Here is a 19,253-nt window from a genome sequence, read left to right on the forward strand (position 1 = left end):
CACACACACACAAAAAAAAGCCAAATGCCTGGATGGCTCTCTTTCTGTGATGTTAGCAGCCATTGATGATCATTGTCTAGATTTGCATATTTAATAGAGATTATAAAATGTGGTATTCTAAATTTATTATTCCTTTTTTTATTAGCTGGACTAATTCTAGGAAGAGAAACTTCATATCAAACATTCATTACCCTGGCATGCATTTTGTATAGGAAAAACAATAAATTTTTATTCTTTCCCTTTACTTACCAGCTTAAAAAATGAGTTTGTTGCCTAATATCCTCTAAATATGATCATTGAGATTTTTAACTTTTAGTATTTCTCTGAACTCATTGATTTAAACATATTTGATGTATTTGGTGTCCATTGCAGTCATTCTTACTGATGCTCAGATCATCTCATCTTTGACTCATGGGAGTGTCTTCAAGTTGCTCCTGCGTCCTTTAGACAAGACCCGAGTATATCTAAAAATGTCCTTGCTTTCTGGTATTGACTGTATGGTCCAGGATTAACTTGTACATTTCATGACCCAGATCTGAAATCAGCTATTTTTCCAAGAATACCTAATTCCTTTTAGTGGAAAATGGTATTTAGAGATCACAGTTTTGTGCTAGGGGTGTTCATTGCTACTGCATTGATCATTGTTTCTAAGCCTTTCAATAGATACAGCTAGGAAATACTTCTTTTCCTAAGACAAAATATATCATAAATGCATACTCATTTTTTCAATTCAAATTTAAGACTATAGCGTTTCTACTTAGCCTCTTGGATCTTACCTTTATATTTTTTTCTCTATGTGATTTTAGGCTCTTGATGTTTGTTTCTCAACTAGAAGTTGGTGCCCACAAGCCGTCACCCTCATCATTTCCCAAACTGAACTCATCATTGTCTCTATCAGTTTTCTCATTCCCAGACCTACAAACGCATATGTGTTTCCACCTAGGGAGTAGGGCAGCTGGACCCAGATCTGGTGGACCTAGAACCTAGGTGGGCAAACTGAGGCAAAACCTGTTTTAGGACTCTTTGTGGTAGGGTTTGAGGATATCTAAAATGGAAATGTTCACATGTCCTCTCACTGTTTTAGGGGTCCACGGGCAGCAAGACTAATCCCAGATGTACTCACTGATGAAACTGTTATTGCAATCCCTGTCTTGAGGGGCTTCTTGGCTTGGTGAGAAGAAGGATAGCATTTGGGGATAAACAAGTCTGTGTTTGTATGCTATATCAAACCCTTAAGTAATTCTGTGACTCTCAGCAAGTTGCTTTTTCTTCTTTTTCTTAGCTTTCTTATCTCTCAAGTGGAGATGGGGAAACAATCCCACAGATTTGTTGGGTAAATTAAATTGTTAAGCATAGGGGAATTATCACAAAATAAAAGAGCTGATATAGATGATAGTATGTTAAGATTATATAATTTTCTCTAAATCTCTACATTTTTTCAGATTTTATACACAGATATTACACATTAAAATATTTTGCACTATATAAAATATTTTAAGTTACTAGAAGGTAAGCTCAAGGAAGGCGGGAGTTTTGTCTGCTGCTGTATTCATAATGCCTAGAACAGTGTCATACGTGTGTTTTCAAGTGCAAGTGGGCAATCAAATATTTGTTCAATGAATAGATAGATTAATCCCAGAAGTTGATGTTTTAAATAGGTAAAAACAGTTGCCAGTCTAGAAGTGAGAATTTTCCACTTCAAATGTTATTTCTCCCTTAATTAAAAAAAAGAAACCCCTTTAACAGTCTGAGGTGGTAAACTACAAATAAGAAAAGATTTCGTTTTTCCCCAAGTATTGTATCCGTCTTTATATTGTTGACTTTATCTTGCTATGTTCCAGATCCCTTAATTTCTGGTCGTTTTCATTCATTAAAAATCCATTCTAAGGTCCATTTAAAAACTCCAGTCTTATCTGATTCAAAGCTTCCTCACTCTCATTCCTGGACAGGCTTGTGACTCAATGGACCTGAAGTGAGAAGAGATGGTCTGCTCTTTTATTCTTCCCTTCCCTTTGACTTATCTCCTTCCCCTTTTCCAAACCTCTGTTTCTAACACCAAGTCCTCTAATGTTTGCAAACTTGAGACCCACCCCCCTCCTTTCCCTAAGCCTAAGACTCCATGGAGGAAAATAAGGGACAATCATCTCCAACTTTACTGAGGACATGATTACAATTGTCTCTCTTTTGATGGGTCTCTGATTCTCTGGCTAAACCATAGTGGCCTTGTATGCACCAAAGTGTAAGAGGTGTCTGAATGGTGACTTTTTTGTGGAAACTTACACGTGAATTCTCCCTGACAGCATAATTCCCTGACATGGGAGATTTGACTCCAACATAACCTCTTCTGAACCTCCTCATATCCTACTCCAGAAGCCAGCCTTCTTAGGTATTGTATCTACTAGTGAGTATAAGCCAAGCTGTCTTCCATGATACCTATTTGACCACTAGGAAATTCAGGCATTCTCGTCACTACCACCCTGGTCAAGAAGTAGAACATGTGCCCACTCCCCGTCACCACTACTTCCCTCCCCTCTAGAGGTAATCACTATCCTGTCTTTTAAGGTAATCATTTCCTTGCTTCTTTGTAGTTTTACAACCTATGTATGTATCCCTATATAGTTTTGCTTTAGTTGTTTTGGGGATATCTCTTTATCTCTCTCTCTATCTATCATCTCTATCATCTATATAAAGCTACAGTAACTAGGTGAAGTAAATGTGCAAGGATATACAAAATGACCAGTGAAGCAGAATAAAGAGCCCCAAAACAGATCCACACATGTATGGAACTTTAATAAACAACAGAGTTGGCACTACATATAAGTTGGAAAGAAAATTGTTTCATAAATATGCTGATACAATTAGATATCCATATTTTAAAAAACAAATTTGGATTCACACCTTATACCTTATACAAAAAAAAAAAATCAGGTCAAGATAGATTAAAGGCTTAGATGGGGGGACTTCCCTGGTGGCACAGTGGTTAAGAATCCACTTGCCCATGCAGGGGACATGGGTTTGATCCCTGGTCCAGGAAGGTCCCACATGCCGCAGAGTAACTAAGCCTGTGCACCACAGCTACTGAGCCTGTGCTCTAGAGCCCACAAGCCACAACTGCTGATGCCCGCACACCCTAGAGCCCGCCTGCCGCAACTTCTGAGCCCATCCACAACTACTGAAGCCTGTGCGCTCTAGGGCCTGCGTGCTGCAACTACTGAAGCCCACGTGCCTAGAACCTGTGCTCCGCAGCAAGAGAAGTCACCGCAGTGAGAAGCCCGCGCACTGCAATGAAGAGTAGCCCTCACTCACCTCAACTAGAGAAAGCCCGCGTGCAGCAACGGAGACCCAATGCAGCTCCCCCACCCCCCCAAAAAAAGGCTTAGATGGGTTTTTAAATATTTTTTAATTTTATTTTTGGCTGTATCAGGTCTTAGTTGCAGCACGCGGGATCTTCGTTGCGGCATGTGGGATCCTCTGCTGCAGCATGAGGGCTCTCTAGTTGTGGTGCCCAGGCTCCAGAGCATGTGGGCTCTGTAGTTGTGGCACGTGGGCTTAGTTCCCCTGCAGCAGGTGGGATCGAAGTTCCCCGACCAGGGATCGAACCCGTGTGCCTTGCATTGGAAGGCGGATTCCTAACCACTGGACCACCAGGGAAGTCCCAAGGTTTAGATGTTAAAAAGCAAAATTTTTAAACTTTCAGACAATATATAGAAGAATACCTTTTGAGAAGATATATATATATATATAATTATATAGAGTGCAATCAATATACATATTTATATATACCACTTTACTATGTCATGATATCTTATTCTTCAAAAATATCTTCATTATTCTTTTTTTAATTTAAAGTTATAAACAGTAAAATTCACTCTAGCTGTAGAGTTCTATGAATTTTGACAAATACATGTGGAGTCATGTAACTATCAACATAGTCAAGATACAGAATAGTTCCATCATCCCCCAAACACTCCTTTGAGCTGCCCCAGTATAGTCTAACCCTATCTCCACCGCTAACCCCTGGTAATCAGTTCTCCATCACTATGGTTCTGCCTTTTCCAGAATGTTATTTAAATGTAACCTTTTGAGGCTGGTTTCTTTCATTTTGTGTAATATATATGAGATTTGTATATGTTCTTGAGTTTATCAATAGTTCATTCCTTTTTACTGCTGACTAGTATTGCATTCCATGGATGTACCACAGTTTATCTATTCACTAGTTTAAGGGCATTTGGATTTTCCAGTTTGGGCAATCATGAATAAAGCTTCTATAAACACTGGTTTTTATAAACAAAATTTCTTGGAAAGATACCTAGGAGTGGTTTTGCTGGGTTATATGGAAAGTGTATGTTTAACTTTTTTTTTTTTTTTTTGACTGCGCTGGGTCTTCGTTGCTGCATGCGGACTTTCTCTAATTGTGGCGAGTGGGGGCTACTCTTCGTTGCGGTGCGTGGGCTTCTCATTGTGGTGGCTTCTCTTGTTGCGGAGCACGGGCTCTAGGCGCGCAGGCTTCAGTAGTTGTGGTGCACAGGCTCAGTAGTTGCGGCATGCTGGCTCTAGAGCGCAGGCTCAGTAGTAGTGGCGCACGGGCTTAGTTGCTCCGCGGCATGTGGGATCTTCCCGGACCAGGGCTCGAACCCGTGTCCCCTGCATTGGCAGGCGGACTCTTAACCACTGCGCCACCAGGGAAGTCCCTGTTTTCATTTTCTTCATTGTAATCTTGACCCATCTGAAATATATTTTCTTGTAAGGAGCATAATTTTCTCCCAGGTGGCTTGCCAATTGTTCCAACCCAATTACTGAATACTTCATGTTTTGTCCACTGATTTGAAACGCCACTTTATCACGTCCTGATTTCCATCAGTACCCAGGTCCTCTTCTAGACTTCGTATTCTGTGCTATCAAGCAGTTTATGTAAATCTACTCCAGAACCACCCTGTTTTATTGATAGATATTGAAGCTGTACACTATGTTGAGTCTTTATAGCACAGTGGTTAAGAGTGTGAACTCTGAAACAGGTCTCCTGGGTTCCTATTTTAGCTCTCCCCTTACCTCAATCCACAAAGTGTGTTAACCACTAAGCTACTAGCCACAGTAAATATGCCTGGCAACCGGTGACTTCACTCCAGCCGCCGCAAGGCTGAATTGGCCTAGTAACTGGTGTCCCTAGGGATCCTCCTCAAGGAATAAACTTGGAGAGAAGATGCTCCAAGGAGGCAGGGATGATGGGGTGAAAAGGAGTGGGAAGAACTGAACTATGCTTCACACCTAAGGCGCAGATCATCAGGTTTCAAAGCTTTGGGAACCGTGGGGAAGGCGGCTCCCTTCAGAGAGATAAGTCCAGGACGCCGGCAGCGGCCTGCGGACGGCGGGTCCGAAGCCTAGAAGAGTGAACCAACAGGGGCTGGGCTGGGGGTCTCAAGAGGGCACCCCAAATGTGAGCATCTTCAAGGTAAACTGCCTAAATCACCTTTCGGCTACAGCGAAATATTAAAATCTCCTCCGACCCCAATGGCGATGGCTCCCACGGATCCTCGTACCATCGTCCCCTCGTCGCACGCCCATGCCGACCCTCCCACCCCCACCCCCAAGCGCCCGCAGAAGCGACCGGTCTTCTCCAGACGCGCGCGTCAGTGGCGGGTAAAGGGGGGGCGCAGTAGTCCTGGCCCGCTGTTGCCGACCTCTCCGGGAGCCAGGTGTCTGTTCCCCCGGCCCCCACCCCTCCGCCTCTGGACACAGACCTCGGAACTTCCCCTTTCATCTCCGTTTTTCCCAGGAATTTAGGGGTCCAGCATGCCCTGAATCTGGGAGCGGAGGGGCGGACCCCGGGCGCGGAGGGGCGGGGTAGTAAATGCCAGCGGGTAGAGCGGAAGTCTGGTGGCCCATCTCGCCGCCTTTCTGCTCGTCAGCTTGCCTCCCCTCTCCTCCGCCTTTCTCTTTCCTCAACCAGGTCTCGGATGGGCCCGCCCTGGAGACACCGACTTCCTCCAGCGGGTGATTGGGGCTGAGGCCGGTGGGGTTGGGATGTTGTAGGCGCGTCCTTCACTGACTCGCTCCGAGGTGGACTCCTGGTATTTTCCCGTCTGGATCAAAGAATTTCTTAGCTGGCCTTCAAACAGGTTGTCGCTCCTTTGATTCTCAGAGAGCCCGGCGGAGAGTAGACAGAGTAGAGGGCACGGAGGCAGAGAAAGACCGGGTGCACAGATCCTGGTAGGGCCGGACTCGTGACAGAGACAATTATCCCAGGTGGGTGCTACCTGGGTTGACACTTCCCGGGGGTGAAAGCAGAGGGAGCATCGGCAGCAGAGTGAATTGCAGGTAACGAGGCTTGAAAGGGTGACAAGGCGGTGGCTGCTGCTGGAGGAAGGGTGGGAGGCGGGAGCAGGAGCAGGAAGCAGTGGGCTGTTCAGGAAGGGCCCTGGGTGCTAAACTAAACGGGTTGTGAGGCATCCGTGGGAAGATTTAAGCAAACCATAGATTTGGTCAGGTTTATATAATGACTCTGGAATATTAAGTAGCCATTAAAAATCATATTTTTAAAGAATGCTTTATTACATAGGAAAATACTCATTATATACTCATGATATAATGGAAACATATATATATATTATATATATCCAATATATCTCCAATCTGTAAGAAATACATACACATGTTCATAGAATATATATTAATATATATTTATATACTCTATGTTACATTTAACAGATTATCAAATATATATGTTCTATAATCATATCCAATTTGTAACAAATATACAAACACATATGTGTTAATAATAATATCTAGTTTGTAAGAAATATACATGTATAAAGTATTCATATAGACATATGATATGATAATGTCCAATTTATAAGATTGGCTGTGTCTCCTTCCAAAACCTAAAGGGAGCAAACATTTATTTATTTATTTATTTATTTATTTATTTATTTATTTATGGCTGTGTTGGGTCTTCGTTGCTGCACGCAGACTGTCTCTAGCTGCTGCAAGCGGGGGCTACTCTTCACTGTGGTGTGTGGGCTTCTCATTTGCGGTGGCTTCTCTTGTTGTGAAGCATGAACTCTAGGTGTGCAGGCTTCAGTAGTTGTGGCGTACAGGCTTAGTTGCTCTGTGGCATGTGGGATCTTCCCGGACCAGGGATCAAAGCTGTGTCCCCTGCATTGGCAGGTGGATTCTTAACCGCTGTGCCACCAGGGAAGTCCCGAGCAAACATTTAAATTATGGTATCTTTTAAGATTGTGTAGGCACCCAATTAAACTAAAATCTCAGACTTAAACCAAGAGGAGGCCCAGTGGCTCCATCTTGCGAATAGCATTCTCCCTGAGCCATCTTCCCAAATCCAGATTGAACCGAGCTCAGATGTGTGCTGGCTTGGTACAAAAGCTGATGCTGGTGCTAGCACTGTCCACAGAGGAGGTTGAAAGGAGTTTGCAGGTCAGGGTGACCGCCTCTTTGGCTGGAGTCTGTGCCGTGGACTCTTGAATGGGTTTGACCATCCTAGTCAAAAAAGGAGAACACTGCCTATACCCTAGAAACACTTCCTTGAGCCTGTCCCAACCACCAATCCCTCATGCCCCCCAAGAGAGAATCACTATCCTGACACTTATGGTCATCACTTCTTTGATGTTACTTCTGATTTTACCACCTCAGTGTGTATACCTAAATACTTTAGTTTTGCTTGTTTTTTTGGACTTTGATATAAACAGAGTCATATGATATGTGTTCTTTAGGATACAGCTTCTTTCACTCAATGTTAAGTTTTTGAGATTCATCCATGTCATTAAGCATAATTGTAGTTCACTTCTTTGCTGTGTAGTATTCCTTTGTACTGGCTATATCACTCTATATTAATGCTACTGTGATGGATTTCTGGATTGTTTCCTTTGGGGGTTGTCGCAAACAATGCTGTTAAGAAAAATGTGTCCTTTGGTGCACATGTACACACATATTTTGTTGCAGTTATACCTAGGAGTGAAATTGCTGTTCATGGGATATGTATACTTCAATCTTAATAGATAATGGCCAACCCATCTCTTAAAATATTTTTGTCAGTTTCCATTCAGCAGCAGTGGGTAAGCTTTACCATGGCTCCTCATTCTTGCTAATATTTGGCAAGTCTTCTCATTCAAGCCAGCCTGGTGTGTAGTGTCACTTCATCGTGGCTTAAACTACCGTTTTCCCACTGTCTGAACAGCTTGAGAACATTTTCATATGTTCACTGGCCATTTGGAAGACCACTTCGGTGAAAGATCTCAAGTTTCCTGAATATTTTTCTATTGGGTTATTTATATTTTTCTTATTGCTTTGTAGGAGCTTTTTATAGATTCCAGATAAAAGCCCTCTGTCAGCTATATGTGTGGCAACTTTTTTCTACTCTGTAACCTTTTAGTCTTTTAATGGTGTCTCTTGATGAACAGATGTACTTAATTCTAATGAACTCACATTTACCTATTGTTTCCCTTACGGTGAGCCCTAAGTCCTGTTAAAGGACTCTTTCTTAATCTCCAGATCGTGAAGATATTCTCCCATATTAACTTCTTTAGAAGCTTCATGGATTAATTTTTGTATGTTGTGGGATAATAGTCAAATTTTGTTTTTTCCAAATGAATATACATTTTCCCATCATAATTATTTAATTCTGTCATTTCCATGATCCTCTGAGTTGACATGGAATACCTCTCCATTTATTTAAAACTTTTACTTCTCTTAGTAATCATTTTTAGGTTTTGGTATAAAGGTCTTATCTTTCTTTTGTTAGAGTTATTCCTAAGCACTTGAAATATCTTCATGTTATTATAAACATTTCCTTTAATTTTTTCATTACCTATTTATTTCCTGCTGGTATTAGAAATGCTATTAATGGTATTCCACTAACCCTGTATCCAGCAATGTTGTTAAACTCACTTATTAATCCTAATTATGTATTTACAGATTCTTTTTTATTTTTCACATGCACAATCATATCCATAAACAATGACAGTTTTACTTCTTTTTCCAAACTTTATACTCTAAAAATATCTTACTGCACTTTCTAGGACCTTGTATCAATTATCTATTGCCACCAAAATGCTGTATAACATACCACCTCAAAATTCAGTGATTTAAAGCAACAAGATGGGGTTCCCTGGTGGCGCAGTGGTTGAGAATCCGCCTGCCAATGCAGGGGACACGGGTTCAAGCCCTGGTCTGGGAAGATCCCACATGCCGCGGAGCAACTAGGCCCGTGAGCCACAATTACTGAGCCTGTGCGTCTGGAGCCTGTGCTCCGCAGCAAGAGAGGCCGCGATAGTGAGAGGCCTGCGCACCGCGATGAAGAGTGGCCCCCGCTTGCCGTAACTAGAGAAAACCGTCACACAGAAACAAAGACCCAACACAGCCATAAATAAATTAAAAAAAAAAAAAAAAGCAACAAGATTTTATTATTGTATCTCATGAGTCATTAGACTGGGGTCAGCAAATATGTAAGGGGATTGACTGGCTATTGACTGATCTAAGTTAGCTTGAGCTAGGGCCACTGGAATGATTCAGCTCTGGTTTACATGTCTCACTTCCAGCAGATTAGCTTAGATGTGTCCTCATGGTGATAGCAAAAGAGTAAGAGAGTAAGCAATAACAAGGAAGGTCTTTTGCAGCCTAGGCTCTGAATTGGCATACCAGCCCAGATTCCAGTTAGTGAGAGGATCTGAAGAATTACATTGTAAAGGGAGTAAATAAAGGAAAAAACTGAAGACTTAGGACCACTGATGCTATTAACCTACCCAAATTTTAAATTCAATTTGACTAGAATGGTAGTGGGCACCCTTGTCTTATTACTGAGCTCCAAGGGAAAGCCTTCAACATTTTATCACTAAGTTTGATATTTGCTGTAAGCTTTTTTGTAAATAACCTCTGTGAAATTAAGGATGTTCCTTTTTAGTCCTAGTTTCCTAAAAGTGTTTTTTTAAAATGAGTAGTTATTGGGTTTTATAAAATATTTCCACAAATATTAAGATGATCATATGATTTGTATCCTTTGTTATGTTATCATTGATTGATTTTCTTTTTTCTTTTTTTTTTTTTACTTTTAAACTTCCCTGCAATCCTGGAATAAATTCACCTCGGTTGTAATGTAATGTCGTTTTTATGTATTGATGGATTTGATTTGCTAGTATTTTGTTTGGGACGTTTGCATCAACGTTCATGAGTGACATTGGCATACGATTTTCTTTTTCATAATTCCCTTGCCAGGTTTTGGTATTAAGGTTAGGCTGGTCTCACCACTGTTTCTATTCTGGAAGATTTTATGCAAGATTAGTAGTATTCATTTCTTAAATGTTTAGTACAATTCACCAGTAAAATCATCCAGGTTGGAAGTTTTCTATGGAGGAATATTACTAATTAAGAAGCAATTTATTTAAAAGTTATAGGACATGTATCTTTTCTAATTATGGTTTTCTCCAGATATATGCCCAAGAGTGGGATTGCTGGGTCATATTGTAGGTCTATTTTTAGTTTTTTAAGGAACCTCCATACTGTTCTCCATAGTGGCTGCACCAATTTACATTCCCACCAACAGTGTAGGAGGGTTCCCTTTTCTCCACACCCTCTCTAGCATTTACTGTTTGTAGATTTTTTGATGATGGCCATTCTGACCAGTGTAAGGTGATACCTCATTGTAGTTTTGATTTGCATTTCTCTAATAATTAGTGATGTTGAGCATCTTTTTGTGTGCTTTTTGCCATTTGTATGTCTTCTTTGGAGAAATATCTATTTAGATCTTTCACCCGTTTTTTATTGGGCTGTTTGTTTTTTTGATATTGAGCTGCATGAGCTGTTTGTAATATATTTTGGAGATTAATCCCTTGTCGGTTGCTTCGTTTGCAAATATCTTCTCCCATTCTGTGGGTTGCCTTTTCATTTTGTTTAAGGTTTCCTTTGCTGTGCAACAGCTTTTAAGTTTAATTAGGTCCCATTTGTTTATTTTTGTTTTATTTTCATTACTCTAGGAGGTGGTTCAAAAAAGATCTTGCTACGATTTATGTCAGAGAGTATTCTGCCTATGTTTTCCTCTAGGAGTTTTATAGTATCTGGTCTTATATTTAGGTCTTTAATCCATTTTGGGTTTATTTTTGTGTATGTTATTGGAGACAGGTTTAGGTTTAAATCTACCATCTGATTAGGTGTTTTGTACTTGTCCTATCTACTCTATATTCCTTTTTCTCTCCTTTCTTGCATTCTTTGTACATTAATTGTTTTCATTAGTCCATTTTTTCTCTGATAGCTTAGAAATTATACACTTATACTATTATTTTAATGGTTCCCCTACATATTAAATATGCATACATTTTATCAAGTAATATTTATTTGTACTTTTATCCCCTTCCTAGACAATGAAAAGTACTTATAATAATTAAACTCTATTTACCACCCTCCTAATCTCTGTTGTTATATATTTAATTCTTTACTTAATTAAAACCAAATAAGATGTTACTGTAACTGTTTTTTTGCAGCCTCAATTTTATCCACATATTTCCATTTTAATTACTCTCAATTCCTTTCTGCATGTTTGACCTTTCTTCTGAGATAAGTTTTCCTCTTCCAGAAGAATCCACTGTAGTATTTTTAGTAGTGCCAGACTTCTGGCAACAAAACTCTGTGGTTTTGTTAGTCCAAAAATGTATTTACTTCATCTTCATTCTTGAGGAATATGTTTTCGAGAAATGGAATTCCAAATTCACAGTTATTTTCTTCCAGGACTTTAAAGATTTAATTCCACTGCCCACTTGCTATAACAGTTATTAAATATTTTGAAATTGATCTATGCTTATAAGATGAGAAAAAAAGGGAGTGTCAGAGAGATGAAATTATTTTCCCAAAGTCAATAACTCATGAGGAGAAGGGCCAAGATTTAAACTCTGGCCCTCATTGCTCTAAAACCTTTGTTGTCATGGAGTTTTACAGTCTGGTATCTGAGACATGTCCCTTAAAGTCTGCTATTCTTGGTGATCCCAGGATTCCCTTAGGAGTTAGTGGGCCTGTAAGAAGAAACTCATGGAGTCCCTTGAGGAAATATCAGAGGAAGAGGCCCCCAAAGAACACCACTCTTCCTCAACCCCATCCTGGAAGCTCATGGCCAAGGAGATTCTGGCCACCAAGACCCAAAACTACTTTGCTCAGACTAAAAGAACTGAGAACATCTTGATCCAGGTTGCCTTCTCCGTTGGGCTAAACAGCATATGGCGTTTCCCTTACCTTTGTCATCTGAATGGAGGAGGTAAGGTCAGGGACCTGGATCCTGAGTTTAAGGAAGGAGTTTTAAGGCTGGGAGCCTAGACTGCTAGGTGCTGGGGGAGGAGATAACTGGAGGGGAGGCACCCAGACTCCTAGAGGATAAAGAGGAGAGGGGCCAGGACTCCTGGCTGCCTGAGCACAGCTCCTGGCTCTCTTCTTCAGGCAGCTTTATCCTGATGTACTTCTTCATGCTCCTCTTGTTCAGGATTCCCCTCTTGTACATGGAGATGATCATGGGGAAATGTCTGCATGTGGACAACATCCGGGTCTGAAAGCAGCTTGTCTCCTGGCTGGGCAGCATAGGCTACGCCAGCATACTGGTGAATGTGGGGCCCAGCCAAGAGGCATCCCAGTTCACCCCTTGTGGTCTCCAGGTTCCCTGTCTCCACCCATCCCACCCCTCAGGCCCACTATGTCCACCCCCAGGTATGCATCTTGGTGAGCTTGTATAACAGCGTCATCATCACCTGGAGCCTCTCCTACCTGGGCAACTCCTTTGGTCATCCCCTGCCCTGGGACAAGTGCCCACTGGTGAAGAACATCAATGTCACCAGTGAGGAGAGGGAGAGAGAAGGCCAGCAGAGCCAAGGGAGGCAGGGGCACCAGGGGGCAAGAGACAGGGAGTGAGAGCCAAAGGGAAGGAAGTGACTAGCAGGGGCAGCCACCAGGTGAGGTGGTACCTAAGCGCCTGGGTCCCCCCAGACCTCACTTGCCTTCGGACTGTGTCCCACCAGTACTTCTGGTAACACACCACTCTGAATGCCTCAAACCACATTGAAGAAGGGGTCGAGGCCCTCGTCCTGAATCTCAGCCTGGGCATCTTCGCAGTCTGGTGCCTCCTCTTCCTAATCATGAGCACAGGGCTAAAGATTTCAGTGCAGGTAAGCCACCTTGATCACTGATCCCACTACCACTTCACCTTTGCAAATCCAAAGATCCTCAGGCTCCCTGCCCCCGCACCATCCTCCTCCTCCCTCCTTTCCAGGACCCAACTTCCCAGTTATCATGGAGATAGACAGTGTTCTCTCCAACCCCTCACCTCCACCACCAAACTGGATCAGTGGGGTGGCTAACTTCTCCGGGGCTGCCCTCTCAGAATGAAGCTGAGACGACAGTGCTGTGAGTTAATAAATGGGTCCACTGGGACGCCCTGCACAGGCCATGGGCATAGTGTGCTTTCAGTGAGCAGCCCAGATGTCAGCCTCCTCCTGCACATACACCCTCCAAATTGCCAACACCCCTGGCAAACTGAGTATCCAATCTGGTGACCCCAGTTTCCCCCTGCCTTTGAGACCCCTCCATCTCCTGGAGCTGAGCCAAACTGCGGGGGAACTTTGCAGCAATCAGTATCATGCAATCTAGAAAGTGTGTTAATCCCTAAAGCTAACTTGGTAATTGGTGACCATACTAAATCTATCCCATAACTCATCTCACTACTCCTACCAAGAGGGTAGCTCGCCTAGAACATTTAGGTCCTCACTAGCTGGCTGTTATGCTTCGTTCTTACTTGGGATAAGGTCCCTCACCCACTTGGGCCCTGGGAAGTAGGTCACCTGGTTTCTGTGGGCTCAGGACCAGGGAATCGTGGAGGACTTGGACCTTATTAGGGTTGTCTGTGGGAATAGGTAACACCGCCCTGCCTGTCAAATGGAGTTAAGGGAACTCAGGGGATGGAGAACAGAGGCCCCTTCTAGAAGCCACACCCCTTAGTGACTTCCTGGGCAAAAACCCTTCTCTCCCATTGCCTACTCCCGAAGGTCATGACCTTGAGAATCAATGCCAGCTTCCATTACCACCCACTCTGGTTCCCAATCACTTCTCAAATCTTCGCCTGCTCTTTCACACCTTTTAGTTACCGCAAATGTCTCTGAACATCTTTTATCACACTCCCCTATCAGTGACAGCTTTTTGAAAAAATATCCCCAACCTACGTAGAAAATTTACGTGTGAATTCCTGTCATTCTATCAATACATACTTGATATCAGTAAAGTTTCATTTGTTTTGCTTATTGATTTTTAAAAAAATAGGTGTAAGTAGAAATCCTAAATTTTTCTTCCTGCATTCCCAATGTAATGGCTTCTCCTTCCCAATTTGGAGAGCCCTGAAAAGGGCAGGGGCAGAGGCCCCAGGCCCTTCCAGCCCCTGAGATTCACCTTGGGGCCTCCTGCCTCCTCCCTTGCTCTCCATGCACCCTGGGTCTGGGATAACCCAGCTCCGGGAGCTGGAGGTGAGTGGAGTGGGCCTGGTCCCCCTTCCACCCTCACCCTCACCTCTGTGTCTCTCCTCCCCTCTCAGAGTCAGGGTGGGCCACCATGAACCAGTATTACCAAGTGTCTGGTGGGGTAAGAGAAAGGCCAGTGTAGACGATGAGTCCTGCACTTGGAGTGGTAGTTGTAAGGTTGCTTTTTGTGAGGTTGGGGGGTGAGAAGTCCTGGCATGGAGGACACCTTCCCAGGTGCTATGAGAAGCCCCTCGCCCTTGTTAATACCTGGACAATGTATTAACGGACAGGCCCTTGGCTGGTCTCCCTCTCCACCTCTCCTTTCATGAAGTGGATATTGCAGGAGGCTCAGAGAAGAGATAGGACAGCCCTGCAGTCAAACACCCAGTCAGTGACAGGTGGAGAGAGAATCAAGGTTTTCTGGCTCCTAGTCTGGGATCCTTTTGTGATTTGGATGACCATGACATTGGCTGGGGGAAGCCACATGAGGAGCTTTAGCAAGTAGTTGCAGCTAAGACAGGAGTCTGCAAACTTTTCCTACAAAGGGCCAGATGGTGTTTTTGGCTTTTCAGGACGTGGTCTCTCTGGCATACAGTTGTCCCTCAGGATTGCTTCCAGGACCCCCCACAGATACCAAAATCTTCAGATCCTCAAGCTCCTTATATAAAATTATGTAGTATTTGCATATAACCTACACACATCCTCCCGTATACTTTAAATCATCTCTAGATTACTTAATACAATGTAAATGCTATGTAAATAACAGCCAGTGTGGCAAATTCAAGTTTTGCTTCCTGAAATTTTTTTTCGAATATTTTCGATCCACATTTGGTTGAATCCATGGATGTGGAACATGTGCCTACAAAGGGGGCCGACTGTGCAACTAGAACTGTAATCAGAAAGAACTTTTGTACTTTTGTGTAACTTGATCGCCATTTTATATAACAGGTCCTGTTTTACAAATAAATTTTGATTTACTAAAAACAAAAACAAAGGGGGCTGACTGTATTCTCTTTGTTGTTTGATTTTTACAACTCTTTAAAAATGTAAAAATCATTCTTAGCTCACAGGCCAGATTTATCCCACACACAACGCCCGTAGTTTGCCAATCCCTGATCTAGGGCCATGTGATACCTACAAGAGAATGCTGGTGACTAAACCAGAATTTACTTTGAACTCCCTAGTTGGCCCACTTTGTGCCAGGCAGCCACCCAGAGGGTATAACCATCAGGCTGTCCAGCAGAAAGAAAGGTGACCCAAGAATGGTCAGGGGGGCAGAATCCTAAATTTTCAAAATGGTCTATGTAACTCCCCCACCCCTTAGATCTCAAGAGATTGATCATCCAGGAGGCAGCCAAGAAGAGACGAAGCCTCTCTGGGGACACCCACATTCAGTGACCAAACTGCCCGACTAAGCTATGTGGACCAGGAGGAGAGGAAGAAGGTAAAGTCAGAAATCTTTTTGAGCTGAATTTTTAGGAGATGGGTCCAACAACCATTAATACCAGATACATGTGGATGGGAGGGAAAATAGTCCCACCCAATACCTTAACCTTGACTGCAGTCTGTCTTCCAAGGTGGGCTCTGGGGTTGGATGGATGGACACCACCAGCTTTTAACTCAGCCCAACCAGCAAGTGAATCAGGCCCAGTCACTTACAAGGACTTGTATAAATCGCGGGCCCCACTGAGCCAGCAGCTTTGCTTCAGGCGGTAGAGGGAGGGATAAAGTTTTCTCCAAAGGGGAAGCTGCTACTTCTCCACTGCAAAACTGAGATGACCCAAGGACCAGCCCAGCTGTGCCCTTGAACATACCATTTACAGTTAACCATTTCAGACCTTACTAGTTGTCAAGTTCAAGTTGACCTACCCCAAAATGGAGGAGTCAAGCCAGGAAGTCACAAGGCCTCGGTGGGTTGGTGGGTCCCTTTCAACAGCGCTTAATAGCAATTAATAGAGGCCTTTCCTAAAAGGGGTGTATGTGGTGGCTGCGTCGGCAGGTGGCGCTGTTGTACCGGGAAATGACTTCTGAGTACCTCCACAGCCATTAGGTCATTAAAGCTATGATTTCCCTTTCTCCTGGGGTTCTACGTAGTTTCTGTAGTCGGCTGTGGAGAGGACCACACATGCTACAGTCCCTGGATGGGAGAATCCCCGGACACTTATGGGACAATCACAGTATGAACACATAAAACATCAATACCAATTATATATTCAATAGGGGAAGCCATGACAGCACACTGAATTGGCCCAAATGCCCATACCCTGCAAGGTCACTTCAGCTTCCCTGCCCCCATAATGAGCCTTATCAGTTGAATTCAGGTGCTTTTTCCTCCTCGAGGAACACGCATGCGTCAGGGACTACAGCATCAGCTTTAGTGAAATTTCTACCTGGGGGATATACTGTCTCCAAAATCCACAAAGGCTGATCCTTGTTGAACATCCTTTGTAGCAGGACCAACAGTTTGTCTTTTCTAAGCTATGAAATGTTTATCTGAGCCTAGATAGTCCTCAAGATGATGACTTGGATAGCAGGGTCTTCTCTTTCGTTTGTTCATTTGTTTGTTTAATATTTATTTATTTTGGCTGCGCTGGGTCTTAGTTGCAGCACACAGGATCTTCACTGCAGCATGTGGGATCTTTTAGTTGTGGCACATGGACTTCTTAGTTGAGGCATGCATATGGGATCTAGTTCCCACCAGGGATCGAACCCAGGCACCCTGCATTGGGAGCATGGAGTCTTACCCACTGGACCACCAGGGAAGTCCCAGGGTCTTCGTTTTTGTCTTCATTCAAGACCCATCCATCCTCAGTTAACTGTGATTGGGTGGCAGGTAATGCAATACAAGCAGTGAAGGTCATTACTAAAAAGCCATTCTTTCCAAAGATGTACAAATGGCCAAAAGCACACGAAAAGAAGTTCAATGTCGTTAGTCATTAGGGAAATGCAAATCAAACTCACCATGAGACACCACTTCATACCCACCAGGATATCTATAACCAAAAGAAAAAAAAAAAAAGGAAAATAACAAGTGTTGGTGTGTATTTGAAGAATTTGGAACCTCATACACAGCTGGTGGGAATGTGAAATGGTGTGACCACTGTGAAAATCAGTTTGTCAGGTCCTCAAAAAGTTAAACGTAGAATCACCAGCAATTCCACTCCTAGTTATATACCAAAAAAACTGAAAACAGGTGTTCAAACAAAACCTTGTACCTGAACATTCATAGCAGCAGCATCAGTCACGATAGCTAAAAAGTAGAAACAACCCAAATGTCCATCAATGGATGAATGGATTTTAAAAAGTTATATATCCATACTATGGTTATTATTCAGCTATGGAAAGGAATGAAGTTATAATATAACATCAATGAACCATTGTGCTAAGTGAAAGAGGTCAGGCACAGAAGACCACATATGTTATTATTCCACTTATATGAAATATCCAGAATAGGCAAATCCATATAGATAGAGAGCAGATTGTTGGTTGCCAGGGGCTGGGAACAGAGGAGAATAAGAAGTGAGTTCTTAATGGATACAAGGTTACTGTGTGGGGTGATGAAAACTTCTGGAACTAGACAGTAGTAATGATTGTACAACATTGTGACTATTCTAAATGCCACTGAAGCGTACACTTAAAAAGGGTTAAAATGGTAAATTTTATATTATGTGTATTTTACCACCACCACCACAACAACAAAAATACAAATTGAAAAGAATGAAATAAAATTGCCTCTATTTACAGACAGTATGACATAGAAAATCCTAAACAATCTGCAAAAATAATACTAGAACTAGTAAAGTGAGTTCATCAGAGTCATAGAATACAAGGTTAATATACAAAAAATTAGCAGTATTTCTGTATACTAGCAATAAGCAATTCGAAATTCTAAAAAATTTGAACAGTATCATATACAATATCACATTGTATAAGAATACATCTAACAAAATATGTGGAAGATTTGTATGCTGAAAATCACAAACACTCATGATAGAAATCAAAGAAGACCTAACCAAATTAAGAGACATACAGTGTTCATGGATCAGAAACTACAGTACCATTAAGATGTCAATCACCTTGAACTGACCTGTAGATTCAACACAATCCCAAACAAAATCCCAACAGGTTGTTTAGAGAAATTGACAACCAGGTTCCAAAGTTTATATCAAAAATCAAAGGAATTAGGACAACCAAAACAATTTTGAAAAGGGAAGGCAAAGTTAGAGGACTCACACTACCTGATTTCAAGATTCAGTACAAAGCTACAGTAATTGAAACAGTATGGTACTGGTGAAAAGATTGACATATAGATGTACTGATCAGAAGAGAGAGCTCAGAAATAGACCCACACATATATGGTCAATTGATTTTCAACAAAGGTGCCACGATAATTCAATGGAGAAAAAAGGAGTCTTTTCAACCAATGATGCTGAGCAATTAAATTACACATCTGCAAAAATAAATAACCTTGACTACAAAATTACCCTATGTATAAAAATGAACTCAAAATAGATTGCAGGGAGTTCCCTAGTGTCCAGTTGTTAGGACCCCGAGGGCATGGGTTCAGTCCCTGGCCAGGGAACTAAGATCCCACAAGCTACGTGGCCAGGCCAAAAAAAAAAAAAGAAAAAAAGATTACAGACCTAAATGCAAAGCCTAAAACTATAAAACTTTGAAGAGAAAATCTTTGTGACTTGGGTTAGTCAAAGATTTCTCAGATAGGACAAAAAAGCATCAAACATAAAAGAAAATGTTGATAAAATT

At 42.2% G+C, this 19,253-nt stretch overlaps 1 pseudogene across 1 annotated transcript; it reads left to right on the forward strand.

Moving 5' to 3' along the window:
* Positions 1 to 9,119: 9,119 nt before the first annotated feature.
* Positions 9,120 to 15,904, forward strand: LOC309649592 (sodium-dependent neutral amino acid transporter B(0)AT2-like; annotated as a pseudogene). Its single transcript has 4 exons — positions 9,120 to 12,250; positions 12,430 to 12,533; positions 12,601 to 12,820; positions 12,970 to 15,904. The product of its transcript is annotated as a sodium-dependent neutral amino acid transporter B(0)AT2-like (transcript).
* The last annotated feature ends 3,349 nt before the right edge of the window (positions 15,905 to 19,253 follow it).

This window comes from Balaenoptera physalus (assembly GCF_965194825.1).
Source record: "Balaenoptera physalus genome assembly, chromosome: 19".
Classification (NCBI taxonomy): domain Eukaryota; kingdom Metazoa; phylum Chordata; class Mammalia; order Artiodactyla; family Balaenopteridae; genus Balaenoptera; species Balaenoptera physalus.